Source organism: Thalassophryne amazonica, chromosome 20 (assembly GCF_902500255.1).
Source record: "Thalassophryne amazonica chromosome 20, fThaAma1.1, whole genome shotgun sequence".
Taxonomy (NCBI): Eukaryota; Metazoa; Chordata; class Actinopteri; order Batrachoidiformes; family Batrachoididae; genus Thalassophryne; species Thalassophryne amazonica.
In genome coordinates, this window is record NC_047122.1 from 23,895,981 (window position 1) to 23,914,656 (window position 18,676).

Genomic DNA, 18,676 nt, shown 5'->3' on the forward strand with positions numbered 1-18,676 from the left:
AATATTTCCCATCTGCAACAAAAAACATAAGGTATTTTGAATAAATTTTAGTCCAGGATGGAACCACAGCAGTCGGACGGCACTTTCTGTCCTCATGGAAGGACCAATCAAATTACATGTGAATACTGTTGGACAAACTCAACAATTATCACTGTTGCAATCTGGATTTCTCCGCATCTACGGGGAAAAACAAAAAACTACAACATTTAGCATGGCCCGGAATAGGAAAAAGAGAGAAAGGGAAAAAAGAGCCACCAGTCAGTCAACTAAAAAACATCACCTGGTGCAGCTTAGACTCATGACAGCACGTATTTCGTTGGGCGTGACCCACGTTGAAGGCAGAAGATGCAATGCCTTAAACTTTAAGCACCAAAACACTGCCGTATCTTCAAACACTAAGCATGATGACGTTTAGCCACGGCACGTGTTCTGGTTCATCTGTTGAACTCGCTGTGCTGAAATATGTGGGAGGAAAAAGGCGTTAGTTTGCGTTTCACCGAGTGACGAGAGAAATTTCAATTATCTTCACAGATCATGACCCTGAATTTCTCCTCGCACTCGGTAAGATTTCAATCACAGAGCGTGTTTACGCCTGAGAAAATAAAATCTGCCACCTCAGAACTCCTCTTATTCCAAGTTGTTTCTTTTGTAGTGAACGCCACATCTGTGGAGGGGTCACATCAGGCCAAGAACTCTGACAACATTTGTTCCACTGCCACTGAGAAAGATGCTGTGCGTGAGCCGAGATGCAACAATCAAAAGATAAAAAAAAAAAAAAAAAAAACACATCAGTACCCCAGAAAAGGTAAAAAAAAAAAAAAAAAAAAAAAAAAAAAAAAAAAAATCTGCTGATTAAAAACTATTTTCTTCCGATCAGCTTTGCTCTGTTCTTCATCCATTTCTGAGATGTTTCCAGCAGCAGCAGCAAATCTTGTTCGTACCTGAAAAAGACCAGTGATGAAAATATGTATTAAAAAAAACAAAAACAAAAACAAAAAAAAAAAAACAAGAAAAAAGCACTCATGTTCCTCAGCAAAACATTATTTTATACAAGATCAGAGGCAAAAAAAAAAGAAAAGAATGAAGGGAGGATTAAATAGTTGGTGGTGTGCCAGGTGTGGCGCCGGCGTTCCTGATCGCCTGAGAACTGGGACGTGTTAAAGCACAGCAGACCTTTCTAATCCACGCACAAGGAAATCCGCATTCAAGTCGCCCATGTGGAAGTGATTAACCAAGGCGTCATCAATAAACAAAACAACGACCATTAAAGGTGCTGATGCTTGGAACTATCCAGTCTGCTCCAAACCATCACTTATACTCACATGTTTAGTGCAACGTTATTGCTGCACAGTTTTCAACAAACAAACAAACAACATATCCATCTGGATCAACAGTTTCACAAACCCCGCCTCCTGCAGACCAGCTGGAACAGCAGCAGGAAGTGATGTCATGACTAGAGTACCTTGATTGAAAGAGCAACAATATGAGTCGTCAAGAAAAAAAAAAAAAAACAGTCACGTGACTTGCAGTGCCATCATGGGCATCATTTGGATGCACAAATAGACAACGGCTTCAAGATGTACAGATTCCCTTCAGATCAGAAAACAAAGTCAGCCATGTGGGATGGAAACGACTTCATCATCAAAGCTTTGAGAGGTAAATTTACTGTTCAGTCCCATGTACAGTAAAACTCATCCAAACCGCCATCGCATAAGCCAGATATTTGCAGTCACTGGACAAAAAAGTTCTAAAGTTTTTGTATTGTTTTCCATGTAATAAACACCGTATGTAACGGATTATTCGCTCACAGTGCACAAAATGTTCCATCCGATCGCAATGTATTTCCAATAAAAACCCCAAGCAGTCTGAACGTGCAAAGTAACAGGTACAAATTAAAGTTCAGCGTTCTGACACTCGCCGATTTGAGTAAAGTGGGACCAGAGTCATTTCCGCGATTAAAAGACCGTTTTCTTTTCATACCGTGCTTGGACCCGTTAAATCAGACACCGCAAAAGACTGTGATTAGACACTTTTCTGCTTTCACTCCTTCATCTGCCATCATATTTTATTCGTATTTATGGTGTGCACACTGATTAAAAATGGATCCGAAAACTACGCAACTTTAGAGCACGAAGTCGGAAAAGGATGAAATTGTGCAGCTTACCTTTGGAGGTGATGACTGTAGAAAGAAAATCTTGTTGAGGGAGGAATTAATCCATAATAAAACATAATCCAGCGACAGAGAACTTTAAAACTGTCACACACGTCATTGCATGGCATTACAGAGCTGCAGAAGCATAAATCAGGCTTTAAATTAATTAAATAATTGGAATTAACTGTAAATTTATGTAAAGTGATAGCTTAACTATTTTAATTATTTTGATAGCACCTGTACCTGGTTGTGTTGCTGTATGTGGTTAAATGATTTTTAAAAAATGTTGAAAACATAAAACATTGTCTCCGAAAGTGGGGTCTGGGGCCCCTGGGGAGCCATGAGGGGTTTGCAGGGGGGCCGCGAGATTTGCAGGGAAATAAATAAATAAATATATATATACATATATACATACATACACACACACACACACACACACACACACACACACACCATACTTATTAACCTTTGTGCTGCCTTCGGGTCAAATTAACCTATATTAAATTTGATTTGTTTATTTATATATTTATTTATTGTCATGAAATGTACTGGTCTAACTTTTGAGTCACATTCAGCCTCTTTACAAAAACACACACACAAAGACACAAAAGATTTTAAAAATGTAAAATTATATATATTATATATATATATATTATATATATATATATATATATTATATATATATATATATATATATATTACATTTTTAAATATACTTTTTGAAATATTTAACATTTTGAAAGTTCAGAGCTTGTTTGTTGTTTGTAATTCACACAAAGCCCAGGATAGGTCACATTTTACTTTGTAAATTTGGGAAAAATGCAACACAAAAGTTAGGTGTACATGAGAATATCCTGTATCACGTTGTATTACTGGTGCAATTACTGAGTGGGCCGCACAGGCGAGTCAGATTTTTAAGGGGGCTGTGGCGCTACTGACTTTGGGAAGCCCCGACATAAAAGGTTCATTCAGTAGTTCAGCGCAGTTGGAACCAAAATGGCGCCATGTTCTGAGTTGACATTAGTCTCCTCAATCAAGGGACTCTAGTCATGACATCACATATCATTTGTGCTGCCTTTGTCATCATATTGACTCTGCGACATTGTACAGCGGACACATCGACATGGTCCACTTGCATAAACTGCTGCTGTAACAATCTGTTCACTACCGACTTTGTGCCCCCCCCGGGGAGCGGGCACAAAGTCCAATTTACTGTGACCAGCCATTGACCAAAGAAATGTCTGTAACAAACTTCAGAGAAATTCACTGAAACCTTTCTTTTTGGGGAACAATTTTTAACCCTTCCTGGGGAAACAAGGGAAATGCAAATTTTTGTATAGGCTGAGACTGATAAAAAAAAAAAATCTATCTGCAGAAGTAAAGAAAATGTTACTTAGCATTTCAACAGTAAATTTGGAAGTGCCAAAAATTTCTGTCTTTTTTTGTTTGTTTGCTTAGTCTGGGGCCCTTAGAAAGATTCAAGGACAAAGATTTTTTTTCTTGCCTGTAGGCAGCCTCCCAATAATACCATAAAAAAGTGACAGATGTTTTTTTTTTTTCTTTTGGCAATAAATCAAACAGTGTGAAAAATGGCTTCCTTTTTTATCTGGGGGGGGGGGGGGGGGGGGGGGGGGGAGCAGCAGCACAAGAATTCACTCAAAGTCTAAATTAGCATGGCACCAAGGAATGTTTGTACCAAATTTCAGGAAAATTAATTGAACCGAGAAAATCAGATGCTGTTTTTGGCCCTTCTGGGGGCCCTTAGACCCCACTCTAAAGGACTGAAAATCAATGATGGAAAACAAAAGTCATCCTGGTTCTCTATCCAACTTAAATCTGTCGCTGTGTTTGTTCCAAATGTGATTTGTTCTTGTCCCGCTCATAGGAAATCTCCAAAACCTTCTTGGAGGCGACACAAAGGACAAGAAACTTGATGAAGAACGACGGCTTTACGGGCAAAGGTTCCTGATGAAACTAAGATGTGTTTCTGGCTGCACATAAAACTTTTCTGCTGGAACTTTAAATAAAATGAGATGTGGTGACAATCGAAAACAAATTAGGCGTGATGATTATTAAGAGCGGGGAGAAATGGAACTTTGGGCGTCTGGAGACTGTGTTTCACATAAAAGTGATGATGGCAGGCGAAAAGCACTGCAGCATTTTGGCAATTAAGCCGTCATGTATAAGCTACGACTGCTGGTGAGGCATTATGGGATGCGGCAGCACGCTCGGCTGATTAAATGAAGCCCCGAGCTGCAGTGATTAGTCAAGGAGGACAATGGGCCGTTTTTCAAAGTGACACTGCAGGAATTTGTTTTTGCCTCCTCCGTTAGATCATCTGGCTGATATTATGTACGACTCCTCATCATCGCTTCTCATCACTGCGTGCTGGGCCCCGCCCTCCTCTCTGTTTGTATTCGCTCTTCGTACACCTTGCGAGTAAAGTTTTGACACCTCACCGTGTTCTTCCAATGGGAAGATTAACTCTTCATTTTGTCCTGATTGTTTTATTACTAAAAGCCAACTCCCAATCCTTCTTTCTTTTGTTGTGCCGTCCGTCATTAGATATTTGGACACAGAACCAGATGTACATTGTTTTCCGACCCCTGGTGTGACCTTTGAAGCTGATCTATAAGACGTGTTACTTGAAGGTGTCATTTGACGCCTGTTAAGTTTTGAGCTTTCTCTGTGCTTCTAACATCGAAAAATTAAAAATGTGCTTTGTGTTTACTGAAAAAGCTGGGGGAAGATTTTATTTTTCATCTTTGAGGTTTTGGCAAAAAAAACAAAAACACAAGGTTGGCATGGTGATCTGAGGTCTAAGACACACACACACACACACCACAGCACAACAAAGTACGACTCAATGCGTCACTTTTGTCTTTCACCTCAGACTGGGCTGGATTGCCGACGTTTGATTTATTCTCCTGGGTAAAGCGGAGGGGAGGGGCTTAATACTACACTGCAGTCAGGTGGGCTGTCAATCACAAAAAGTGAGAGAAGCTGTTTCAAACCCTCGGCAGTGGCTTCTAACCCCGCTCGTCTGGCACTGGAGGAGCTTAAAACAAACACGAGTCTCTGCTCCACGAGCGCCGAGAGCAGAGACTGAAGCGCCGGCACAAGGGGAAAACACAAAGTTTGATTCTCACAGGAGATGGATAAATGTGCGTGACAAGAAAAGAATGTCAAAATACTTGGATTCGTACAGAATATGATTTCTGACAAAGTTTTGCAAAATCTGCTTATAATTAATAAAACAAAATGATCCAAACTTTAAAGTGTTTAGTGATTTTGAGCTCATAGTTTCCTCTGTGCAATATTTTCCCGTGCAATATTATTCCAGTTGTACGTAACTCTCGTTTTACATTTTACTTTGGTCCACATTTTATTTAGTTGTACATATATTTTATTAATTTATTTGTTAAATTTCATTATCTTTTATTTGGCTAACAATTATTCTCACCTTGAAAAAGCACCTTTTGGAGTTGCACTCAAATCTCGTTGCAATGTAAATTACAGTGACAATAAAGGTGATTCTGAAAACTATGCTGGCAAACCAGAGAGAGAGAGAGAGAGAGAGATGCACACCTCAGTTGGGAAAACTATGGAGATTATTACATCCAATCAGTGGGGGCCTCTATGACATCACAACTCATGCTGAGATTACCATCTAAATGACAAGCATCCATATATGTATAGACATCTTATAGACATCTTTGTGGTGTCATAAGGCTACATTTTAAAATACCTGGAAAGAGGTAACAGACAAACCAATCTCACGATCACCTCCTCTCTGACATGGATAAAATTTGATGTTACTGTCAAAACCTCCAAAAAAGTTGTTATTTTTCTTTTTTTAATGGGCTGAATTACATTAAAATGGTTAATTGGCCCTAAAAGCATCTCTGCACTGGTAATTTTAAAAGCAAGTTTTCCAGTAAATAAACAATTAGAAACCCAGCATGCACATTTATAAAACAAATGCAATTCATCTCTACTTTGAACAAAAATATTTAAAAAATGTAAAAAACAAAAAATGAGTGTACATTATACAATTCATGATTACGTTTAAGAACAAAAAATAACATGAAAACCTAGTATACATTTAACAAAATATTTAAAAACTGAAAAAACAGTGCACATTTATAAAACGAACAGAATTCCTTTTACAATAAATAAATGAATAAGACTGCACATTTATAAAACAAATACAGTTCTTCCATACATTTATTAGAATAATAATTTTAAAACTGAGTATACATTTACAATAAAAAATCCAATAAATCTTTACCTTTAACAAAAAAAGGTAATAAATTATCTCCTGGGTAAAGCTAAATAAGTGTATACTAAGTGCACACTTATAAACAAATACAGTTTCTCAGCATAAGTCCAAATGTCCTAAAAAATCTTAAAATAGCTTTCAGCAATAATTAGTGTTGGTAAAAGAGTGGTGTCAGATTTTAGCAAGATAACAGCAGAAGTCTTTATCAGAACTTAATTTCCAGCATCCTTATTTTGATTATTGACACTGGCTGTCACCAATCTGACAAATCCTCCAATCAGAGGCTGAGCTCCCTCCCCGTTAACAGCTATTTGTCTGCACAAATTCATTTGAACAGATTCTATTTTGATAGAAGACACGTTTTCAAACTTTGAGTCTTCTGTCAGAACAGACAGCAGTGTGAAGTCACTGTCAGCACACTTTGCCCCAGGCGCAGCTTTTATCCATCAAACTTTACCTCATCAGGGGGTCTGCTGCTATTTTAGGCCTCTAATCAGGGTTTTTTTTTTTTTTTTTACTTTTCTCTCTCTTTTTATTAAATACCAATTTTTGTTGCTGAAGTTGTTTGTTGTTGCTGAGCAGTTCTGGCCAAAACATGCTCAGATCTCCACACAGAGTCAGACTAGTCTTTTGTCTGGATCTGGATCAGTGAGGGGGTGGGTGGGTCGGGGCAGGACCTCATTAAACCAGGTCAGTATTTTTATGTGACTAAACCTCCTGTTACAGAGCAAACCTTTAAAATGTGTACTTAAATACATTTAAAATATACTTTAAAAAAGAGAATAATGCAATTATTTCTGAAATGTCCATTTTTTTCCTCCTCCTGTTGAGATTGTTTTCACGTCAACCCAGGTTCCAAAATCTATTTGAGACACGTGCAGTCATGGGACATAAAACAAAGGGTTATTTTTTGCTCTTTAATACAAGTGAGCACCGTTAACCCGCGCAAGATGGAGCCCACAATATCAGACAGCGAGTTATCTGAAACTGCGAGTTAATTAAGTTGACCAACTCTCCTCCCCAAAATCACCTTACCATGTCATATTACAATAGTTTTGATGATTTGGAGCATGATTCCTTCCTTCGTCAGCGCAGCGCCCGCAAGCATAAATTCCGGCCCAAACTGAACGGGAAGTAAGGATCTAAAGAGTCGCATCCAAAACGGAATCGTCAGGAATCTTCCACACAGAATCGTCCTCCCTCATCGCTGACCTGCAGCACCCGGAGGAGAAATCATCATCCGCACTGATGATCCCTCCCAAAAACGGTCAAATCAAAACAGACTTTTATAGGTAGTCTAAATTTTCGGGGTGCACAACTTGACGGCGAGTAAAGCCGAATTGTGACTTAACGGGGTTCACCTGTATCACCTGACGTCGAAAAATATTTCAGAATTCTTCTGAGTTTGGGTTTGTAGCCTTTGAAACTGGTTTTAGGATTCTGGCTGGACAAAAACAGCCGGACACAAGAATAGTTTTTCCCCACAGGCCGTCACCATGATTAACACCTTATCATGGGAAATAATACAAAGGCACATGTACATATCACTCAGTAGCAATTTAGATTTGTGTTACACCTATTACACAAACTGCATTAAACCACAGAGATAACATGTGAATGCAGTAAAACTGACACACCTACGACTCATTTACTGACGTTGTGGTCTAACTGTTATTTTTGGGAGCTCACAAGTAGTGAACTTAAACCCAGTATTTGTGTTTAAATGAATCTTTAGTTTCTATTAATTCATGTTTTCCACAGCTCAGAACACAGGAAGACTTCACACAGAAGCTTTTGAGATCTACAGGATGACGCTGAGTGGTTTGTGCTTTCTCACCGTTTATCCAGTGAGCCTCCCAGAAGTGTTCTCCGCCATCTTCTTCTCTCTGTCCAGGAGCAGTTCCCGTCTCTGCCTAGAGTGTCCGTCCTCCAGCCAGCTCCCGAACACGTCCCGAGCTCCTCCGAGAACGCCGACACCTCCGTTCTGGCCGCCGTTCTTCAGCTCGGCTGCGTTTTGCTGCCTGAACCTGTTAAATCCATCAGCATTTACCAAACGTTTAAGATGGCAAACTGACAAGAAACGAGACAAACCTGTGTTCTAAATTTAAGCGTCCTTATTTATGGTTGGAAATGTAAAGTCTAGTGGTTACTTGTTTTCCTTACATGGCCTTAAAAAAACCCAAAAACAAAACCCCAAACAAAAAGGTGTCTTGTCTACAGTTTTATTATCTGTGTGATTATTAAAACGAATGAAAATTAAAAATCAAAAGGTGCCTACTGTGAATTTGCTAATACAGATATTGTACAGTTCATAATTGATTTAAATATATTAAATCTATTGTAGACGGCATATAAATAAGTTGTAAAAAGGTTGAGAGATGAAAGACGGAGTCACAGTGTTATTAATTCTCTTTTTGTCTGTAAACTGCACAACATAAAGGGCTTCGGTGTTGTGCATAAAACCAACAAGACCCAGAAGTGCTGTCAGTGCAGGTTAATACCGCCGAGCTTTTCAAAGATTGCACTCACAGCTGACTCATGGGAAGAATAAAATGCCTGCCCAAATTATTCTGGAGATATTGGTTTCCACCATAATGGCCGTATTATTTAGCTAAAGATGTCCCGAGCTCCTGGAATGGAGGTAGACTAAATAAAATCTAGTAGATTTGTTGGTTAATGTTCTGAAACAGTGAAACAACATCACAAACCTGTTTTGAGGAGCCACAGACAAAATATTTTGGTCCAGCAGGTCACTGCAGACGGTGACATCTTCTGAATTTTAATATCTCAACTGCCAAAAATGGTAATTCAAAGAACACAAAATGCACAAAAGGAAAGAAAAAAGTAAAATAGCCTTAATTTATGTGTGAAATAGTTTCTACTCCAGACCACGTGCAGTAGTTCTATAAGGTTTCATGAAAATGGGTATTTGAAATGACTCCCATCCAACCCGGGTGAACATACAGTAATTATTAAAAAACAGAGACTGAGTCCAAAAGTATCCAGAGGTTAATGAAATCTCATTTGAAATAACCAGAGGCTAAACACGCCCGGATGCAGCTCTCATCTCCTGCTGCTAATCACTGAGCTCGTCTTTCTGGGTCCGACAATCTGTGGAATGATCAAACTTTTTTGTCTGTGCCGACTGGTGCAGCCATAATCTGAAAATGAAACCTCCAGAAGGTTCAAAACAAGAGAATGCTGCGGCACGGCAACCTGAGCAAACCCTCCGTGCCCGCTCAGCTGGCAGTGATCTAATGACATCAGCTGACTATACAGTGCAGCAGATAAGAATATTTACAGAAGAATCCTACAAAAGGTGATGCAAGCACCAAATTTGGCACAAATACATCTTAGACATTACTGTTTTGAAAAGCAGAGTGTCCACTTGAATTTTCAATAGGCGGCCACATATGGGTCAATTGAAGAATTACACAGGAGTCAGTTGAAAAGTATTCCATATTATTTGTCTGATCATAAAGATTTCAAAAAGGTATACTTTGGACAATCTATGACTGAATTCTATGGAGTTATGGGGTAAAATAGCAAAAATGGAGAGTTTGTACAATTTCAGTTTGTGCAGGGGTCAACATTGATCCAATTTTGGTCAAACCTGGCGCAAATTATTGGTTAACAGGATTCACATATGGAATAGTTTTGACTGTGTTGAATGTTTGGTCTACAAGGTAAAGGTCAAACAATGTTGACATAAACTGGATTCTATGGCATGTGAATATAAGGTACATATGTTACCCTGTAACATAACAGTATATTTTCCTATGGTATGCTAGCATAGGTACTTGAGATAGATACACATTACATCATAGCTTCTGTTTCTATAATAAAATTCCAGATTTATAGCTTAGCCTACTACAATTTAATTTTACTAGTAGTCTGCATACTAAAATACCTATACTATGTACAATCTTCTCCTGTATTAATATTTAGGTTTTAATATCTACTCTTGTATATTATATAATACCATATTTTTGTATGTTGTTTATTACCCTTATTATATATATATATATATATATATATATATATATATATATATATATATATATATATATATACTTTTTTCTTGAGCCGCTTGGGTGGGTGGGGATAAAAAAACTTTTCAACCTACCATCCCTGGTTCTCAAGATCAGGCACCTAAGTGGCTCTACTCTACTCTTTTCTACTCTTCTATTTTACTCTTCCTTTTTAGATATTTAGATATACCTTAGTATACTAGCATAGTTCCACCTTATAATTGGAATATAATATATAAGATATACCTACTGAATTTTCATGACACACTATTCCATTTTAAACCCCTATTAATGCAACTAATAACTTGCATTTGCATAATTAATTTTTTCCAAAATTAGAACAACTAACTTTTGACCCCCGTACAAACTGAAATTGATAATCACCATTCTTTTGTAACATTTGAATTGAAGGAATTATTTATGGACCAAATGTTTCTCTGAAGAGGATAATCTTGATTCTTTCATCCTGAATCCTAGTTTTACTCTGGTACAGTAGAACTCTATGGTACTATGGTAACTGTTAAAGAAATGGTGAATGGTAAATGGACTGCATTTGTATAGCGCTTTTCCATCTGCATCAGATGCTCAACATGCTTTACAATTATGCCTCACATTCACACACTGGTGTCAGGGTGCTGCCATGCAAGGTGCTCACTGCACACTGGGAGCAACTAGGGGATTAAGGACCTTGCACAAGGGCCCTTAATGATTTTTCTGGTCAGACTGGGATATGAACAGAGGATCCTCTGGTCTCAAGTCCATCGCTTAACCACTAGACCATCACCTCCCAAAGAAATAAAGAAAAGCACACTACAGATAAGTCAATGAAAGCTGATTGAAACGCACGTCAGGGGATGACTACAGTTTAGAAGTAGAGCTGAAATGGTCCTGTTTGTTGGGCGTGATAAGGATGCACACCAGAGGGACAAAGTAGGAAGACAGATTGGAAACAAAGTGAGAGAGATGAGATTGAGATGATTTTTTTTTTTTTTTTTTTTGTGGTGGGGGGGGGGGGGGGGGGGGGGGCATGTACAGAGGAGAACTGCAGATTATATCTGGAGAAGGAAGCTGAGGATGGAGCCACGAGAGGGAGGCCAAAGGCATGTGGTGACTGTGGAGGTGCAGGAGTGACGGAGCACCCCCAATCAGGAGCAGCCAAAGTCTGTTGAGATTACCCTCAAAACAGTAATTCATTTTAAGTATATTTTACCAGTTTAGTGGAGCAGCGGAGAAGTCAAATCCTAAATTCTTCGATCCAGCCACAACCTTTAAATTTTAAATTTCAATTTTTAAATCTAACCCTTAATTAACCAGGTTAGTCCCATTGAGACTGAAATTTCTTTTACAAGGGAAACCTGGACAATTTCTGAAGTTTACAATCCACCTAAACTGCATGTCATGCAGGACAAAGCCGGAGCACCCAGAGGGAACCCACGCAAACATGGGGAGAACATGCAAACTCCACACAGAAAGGCCATAGGTAGGAATCAATCCCATGACCTTCTTGCTGTGAGGCAACAGTGCTAACCACTAAGCCATTATACTGTCCGGTGGCTTAATACTTGAAATCTTCAAGTCTCTGTCTCAACACTGCCACTCACACATGTAACTGGACTAAAGTACATCCCAAAGGTATTCACAGCGTTTCACTTTTCCACATTTTATGTTACAGCCTTATACTATAAATGGATTAAATTTATTTTTTCCCCTCAAAATTATACTCATAACACCCCATAATGATAACATAAAAAAGTTTTGAGTTTTTTGCAAATTATTAAAAACAAGAGCAATCAGAGATTTCTGACATCCGCCAATCGGGATCGCCTCCAAAATTCAGTGGAGTCTTCCATGCCCTAATATCCATCTGTGATGCAAATTTGGTGAGAACCTGTGAAGTAGTTTTGAAGAAATCCTTGAAAGCCTATAAAAAGGCAAATCTTGATGCACAATACGGGCCTGGATCCAGATCACCTTCAAAATTCAGTGAAGTCTTCCATGCCCTAATATTCACCTACGTGGTGCAAATTTGGTGAGAATCTGTGAAGTCGTTTTGAAGTAATTGTTCAAAGCATATATAAAGTGAAATCTTGATCCAGAATCTGGATCCAGATTACCTCCAAAATTAAGGGGAATCTTCCATGTCCTAATATCTATGTATGGTGCAAATTTGGTGAGAATCTGTGAAGTAGTTGTGGCGTAATCCTTCAAAGCCTATATAAAGTGAAATCTACAGATTTGGATTTTGTGGGGGAAAAACTGCATGGGGAAGAACTTCTCTGCACATAAACTTTTCAGACTAGATCCTGTGATCCGATTGAAAAGAAACCGGCTTAAAACAGATTCACGCCATTCAGAATTCAGGGAGAAAATTTTTTTTTTTTATCTGGTTTATGCAGGACACAGCTGTATCCTGCTTAAGTCAGACTGTAAACCTTGGTCTGAACGGGGTATAACTGGCTTCAACTCAGTTTGTGGAACAATCGTGAAAATGCAAATTTTACAACTTGAGTTTACACACCTGCTGGTGAATCGGTCTTGGAGTCCTCGTGCTGTTTGCTGCTGAGACTGCAAGCACGCTGCTCCATTAGCCAACACAGTTCCACCTCTAACACCTTATTGCTGCCGTTGTTTGTTGCAAGCGCTGTCCTGACCGCGCTTTATGCTGTTTGAAGCCTTTTCAGGGGAGCATACCTGTGACCCCTGCCCACCATTCACTCCACACACAGTACTTTTTTGTAGAAGTTCTGTCAGCCTCCATGCTGCCACTGTGCAGCACTGACCGGTTGTCAGTGAACCAGCGTGCCATGCCTGTCTGACCCTCCAGCTGGCTGAACTCCTCAGGGGAAGGCCACCGTGTTTGAGCAAAATCATCCTTGAGGAGTGTCAGGGATCGACTGTCTGGAGGCACTGAGCAGGAAGTTGGGTTCAAGACAGATGGTACAACTGTGCCAGGAGCAATAATGGGTAGCATGAGTGAAGATGGAGGAGGGCTTTTAAGATGGCCCAGACCAGTACTGGTTTGTGAATCCCGTTTAGCTGTAGGGTTTGATGCTGCTGCTGGCGATTGTCAGTCACAGCTGGAATGCTGTTGGTACCCATCCTCTTGGAGCCCATAGAGTTGAGCAAGGCTTGCTCCAGGTTATCGCGCAGTGCACGGCGCTCCACGAACCAGCTGTCAATTTCCTGATGAGACAGGCGGGTGGTGGTGCCAGATTGTCTATATCGCTATTTGTGTGGGAAGCTGTTCCGTAAAAAGTTTTCCTCCAAAATCTTCAGCTGATCTGCCGATTTTCCTTTCATCCTCTCCAGCAAGGGGAACTGGGTCAGCACAGAGGACTTTTGCTGAAAATCTGATTTTAGCACAGCTGGTGTGTCACCACTGTCCAAATGCATGATTCCGTTATTTGAGAAGGGGAGGTCTGACAATGGGACCATTTTGCTTCTGTACGTGATGTACCATTTGCTTTCGGACAGAGGAGAGAGTACCTTGTCTTCTCTTGGGTTAGTGGCTTTCAGTTCCCTCCCTTGCTGTTCTTTTAGTTGCTTGCTATCCAAGGTGAACACTGGAATCTGGGGTGGGGCTTTAGCTGGTGCACGAAGGGACTGAATAATAGTTGGCCTCCTTATCTGGGGGGTGCTGACAGGAGGAGAATTGGGCATGCTTCAAACTCAGTAGCTGGCAAAGAATGAGCATTAAGGTGCTTTTCTTTGAAGAGATGGGTGAAGACGAGGAATAAGCATTGTGTTTTTAAATGATGGAGCAAAAATAGGTGGGGGGTGCTATCATCGGTCGTGTTAAGGATTCTGGGAAAAACTATTGAAGGCCATTGACACTACCGGCTTAGTTTTAGGGTTACCTACTGACGAGGCTGCAACTTCCCCTTTGATAGCAAAGATTGTGAAGATGTGATGTCAGTGGCATTAAAGGCACAGTAGCAGACGGCCTCTCTTACCTCTGTGCTGACCAGAGGAAACTGCTAAGGTCTCTTCATCTCCATTGGTACAGGAGGCGGAGCCATTGGCAAACGGTCTTTCTGGGGGGGAGTGAGGGTGGAGGAGGAGCCATGAGGCCCCTTACTCTTAGGGTCGCCAGAGTGGGGAGCGACTCGCATGATGGTCGCTTAGACTCTGGACCAAACACCTTTGTAAGGTGTGTTGGAGGGGTCGTTTGAGGGTTGTGACTGGAGTTGACTGGTGACGGGAGAATTGAAGTGTTGACTACACGTGAGCCATTGGAAAGGCTTGTTGGACTTGACGTTAGATGCTCCACTGTTGTCTGGACAATAGGTTGCCTGCAAGACTTTGCAGACGGCTGAGAAATGGTGGCTTGCAGGAAGGGTGGTGAATGTATGATGGGAAAGGGGGGATTGAGCCATTGAACTCTTCTTCCTGGCTTCCTCCACTTCCTCTGGGGACCAAGTGATGCCTTGTTTCAGCCGCTGGGGTGGTGAACAGACTTAATCTGTTCTTCGGGTGTGCTGGACGCAGCGTCAGCCATGGACAGCTCCGCATGTGTGGGATATGGAAACCTTAGTAAAGGAGGGTTAATCACGCGTCAAGTTGTCATCTAGCGAGGGTTATATTTGGTGGTGTTCAAGGGAACTGCGATTTTTGGTTATCGAGTTAAATTTAGGTGGACGCTGAAGCATTGGGGGTGACATGAGGAGAGCCCTTGCAGCATAGTGGGTTCAGGGATGATGACGTTCCGTTTATGTTGACTGCGTGATTTGATCCTTGTGGATCAGCCATCCAGGTGGCTTTTCAGCTTGCTGTCCTGATACGGCAAGTGAATACTGTCGGAGTTTTGAGTGTGGTAGAATGCAGTTTACAAACGGAGAATCGCTGCTGCTTTCCACCCCGTTGATTTGCTGATACCAGTCAGCTGAATTGTCCCTGCCTTCGATTGTCTGTCCCAAGATAGTCTGATTGTTCATTTGTCCTTTTGAACTTAAAGTTGGTCTCGCCCGGGTGCAGACTCTCGTTGTGCTCGTGTGAGGGAGTCAAACTTCTTCGTGTTGACGTTGCAGACAGACAGAGTACAGCGGATTGAGAATGACATTAGGGTGGATGGAATCCACGTGTTCCTTGAAATCAGTAAGATTCTGTGTCAAAAACGGGGCAGTATTTGCACTCATATCCCCTGACCTGCTTTTTTCTGAGATGGCAGGTCTGAGTTGGACACCACATCGTTGTTGTCCAACTCTCTGCCTTCCACATCTTCAAGAACAGAGGGTTTTGTCTTCTTTGTCTGACTGTTCCTCTTGTTCTAATGGCTCAGGATTCTGGGTTTCCCATGGTTTTGGAAATGCTGGCTGGTCTGAAATCTCCTGCCGGGGTTCTAGACTGTTTTCGGCAGATTCGGATGATTCAGATACATCTCTTTTAGTTATATCTTTGCCATTAACATTTCGACATCCATCACTCCTCCGGATCATCTTGTTCTTCAGGCGGGTTGCTGATGGCCCGGACCATGCAGGGGGTGGACGATTTCCTACGGACTGGACATGATGGCTGACTGCTGGTATTGCTGATTATGTTGAAGATCTTGTGATGTTTGACTGGTGCTCCTGCAGATGGCAGCGTGTTGGTTTTTGACGGAGGCCTTACTGGGGCGGCCCCAAGGTGACGGCTGTGGATATGGAATGAGGGGTGGCTGGGGAGTCTCCAGTTTGCAAGAGAGCAGATGAGAACCGGCTGAGGACACTGGCCCTGGACCGGCTGTGCAGTGGCGTCTCCCGCTCACCGTAAATGTCAGCTACCAACCTGGGCGTCATGGGAGGGCATCACAGACAGCAGCAGTGCTCAGGCTGGACAAAGACAAATGGACAGAAAATTACATGTCATCACTGTTCGGGAGAGCCCATTCAGAGAAACACACAATGGGAAAACAGCAGAATTGGGCAGCGCAGTCTCGTTTGAGGGTGGCCGCTAAAGGGGTAAAATATGCTGCAATTTCTCTACTTCTGGGGAAAGAAACATGGCACTTTGTCCGAGTTTTTTGGCAAATTACATGCAAACAAAGTGAAAATGCGAAGAAAAAGTGATGATGCGGCGGAAAGTGGACGTATGTTGCAGTTTGTTGACAACCCAGAGCTCAAATGTGTCGAGGTGGTTGTACAGGCGACAGAACGCAACTACTCAGGTTAGCTGTGTACAGTGACACTTACCGACACGACGGCTCCCATTTGCCTCATCTTTGCTTCTCCACTGAGAACTGAAAAAACTGCACTTTTTTTGACTGCTTCAGTGACTGCAGCCAAACAAAACAGTACACCAATTTCCCGTTAGAACTGACGCTGTTTATGGGAAGAGACTCATCCCTGTCGGCGCGTGGGAGTGTCGGCACAAACAATTTGGAGGATGGGTGTTTCAGTGGAAACCAATCGGCACGTCAAACCGCCAGGTCCGCTAGGTAACAATGAGTATGCATTTAAGTTTATCGAGCCTGGCTGAATGGTTTGTGCCGAAACTCCCACACTCCGCCCAGGGATTCGTGCCAGCTCTCCCCACATGTGGTCAAATCCCGTGATGTCACATGGGGGTTCAAGCGAGACTGTGCTGCCCTATTACAAAAAAAAAGAAAAAGAAAATCACACTGACAAGAAAAAGAAACCGGCTTTTTTTTTTTGTTTTTTTTGACAAATCAGTGAATAAACAGAAAATTCTACTGGAGAAGATTAAATCGCTCACTATAAAATGTACAGTTTGGTAACCTGTGACTACTCACAGTACTTGAAAGCAAAAACTAAAATACGCGCATTAGAAACCAAACACAATCACTTAAATCATTCCCACGACAAACCTCTGAAGAATGCTTCAAGTTTCAATATGTTCATGTTTTTTCTAGCAGAATTAATTGAAGACAAAGGTCAGTAAAAACATTTATTTTACAATATAATGCATATAATATTTTAATATTTAAACATCAAAATGAGCCGTGCGTGACTCAAACTCTCCGTCAGACAAGAAAGCACATACTGAAGACTTCCACCATCAGAAGAAAAGTGCGTCAGAGGAACATCTCAGCCTTCAAAACATCAAAGATGAGAAGTTTCACTTTTGATAACATGGTGACATTGTACGCTCCGCTCGCCCTCCCGCTCCTCTCAAGTCCGAGCCAGGATTCTGTGTAGGCGGCCATAAACATCACACGAGCTTCCCCCCCATCCTCCCCCCGTCAGCAGGGAGGTGGCAGAAATCCAGTGCCGGTGAGATGAAGAACAAGTGTCTGAAGTACGGCCAACTGGTCCATCGTTTAGTTTTTTGTAGTGGTTCCACTCTGGTACAAAAAAGAAATGAAGGGGGGAAGCCGGGTGCATCTTCTTGAGAAAGGGGGAGAAACATGGAGGGGCGCAGGGGGTGACAAACTGCTCCCATTTTACAAAATGTAACCAAAAAGAAAAAACAAAAACAAAAAAGACCCGAAGAGGTCCCGTCCCCCCTCACCCCCACAAAATTTTACAAATCCGTAGCAATACAGGAAGGAAAAAAACAAACAAACAAACAACATATATATCCTATTTACAAGAAGAAAAAGAAGAACCCTTTTTTTGAAAAGTGTAGTGAAAATGCAGCAGATCCCAGCTTTGGCACACGGCGTTTGTTTTTTGTTTGTTTGTTTAAATCCACCCTGTCGGTCGGTCGGTCTGCTGCTGCAGGCACACATTCAGTGCTCCACATCCTCCTCACATCTCCATGGCAACACAGGTCACGCACAGCATCGCCTTGCCCCCTTTGTTTGTCAGAGTTCATGACCTGCCAATCATCCCCCGAAGAACACTTCACTGGAGCTCGTTAACGGGAAACCTCAGGGATTTTATAGTTAATCCTGATTCTTCGTGAAGGACTTTGAGCTGATCGACACCAGATGTTTTCCAGGTTTTAAAACCAAAAATGATCAGTCAAATAAAAATGCCCTTTGTTAAAAGGTGTCTCTCTCTCACACACACACACACATATATTTATAAAATCATAACTACCCAAGGATCCTCCAAACAGACTTGGTACCAAAGACATCCAGTCGTTACCTTAGGTCACTGGTTAGAGTCCAAGTGTCGCAAGTAAGACAGGAAGCACCAGGGCGCTAAAGACTTGGATCTTTGCTCTAATGCAAAGACATCAAAATCACCAAACGCCTCTAACCTTTGACCTCATGACTCCATAAGATCTTCTCAGGTGTTTGAACTCATCATGAATTTACCCTCGCCAACA

The 18,676-nt window shown here is 41.3% G+C and overlaps 1 pseudogene; it reads right to left on the bottom strand.

Annotated features, from left to right (window-relative positions):
• Positions 1-837: 837 nt before the first annotated feature.
• LOC117501472 lies at positions 838-17,612 on the bottom strand (annotated as a pseudogene).
• Between the last annotated feature and the right edge of the window lie 1,064 nt (positions 17,613-18,676).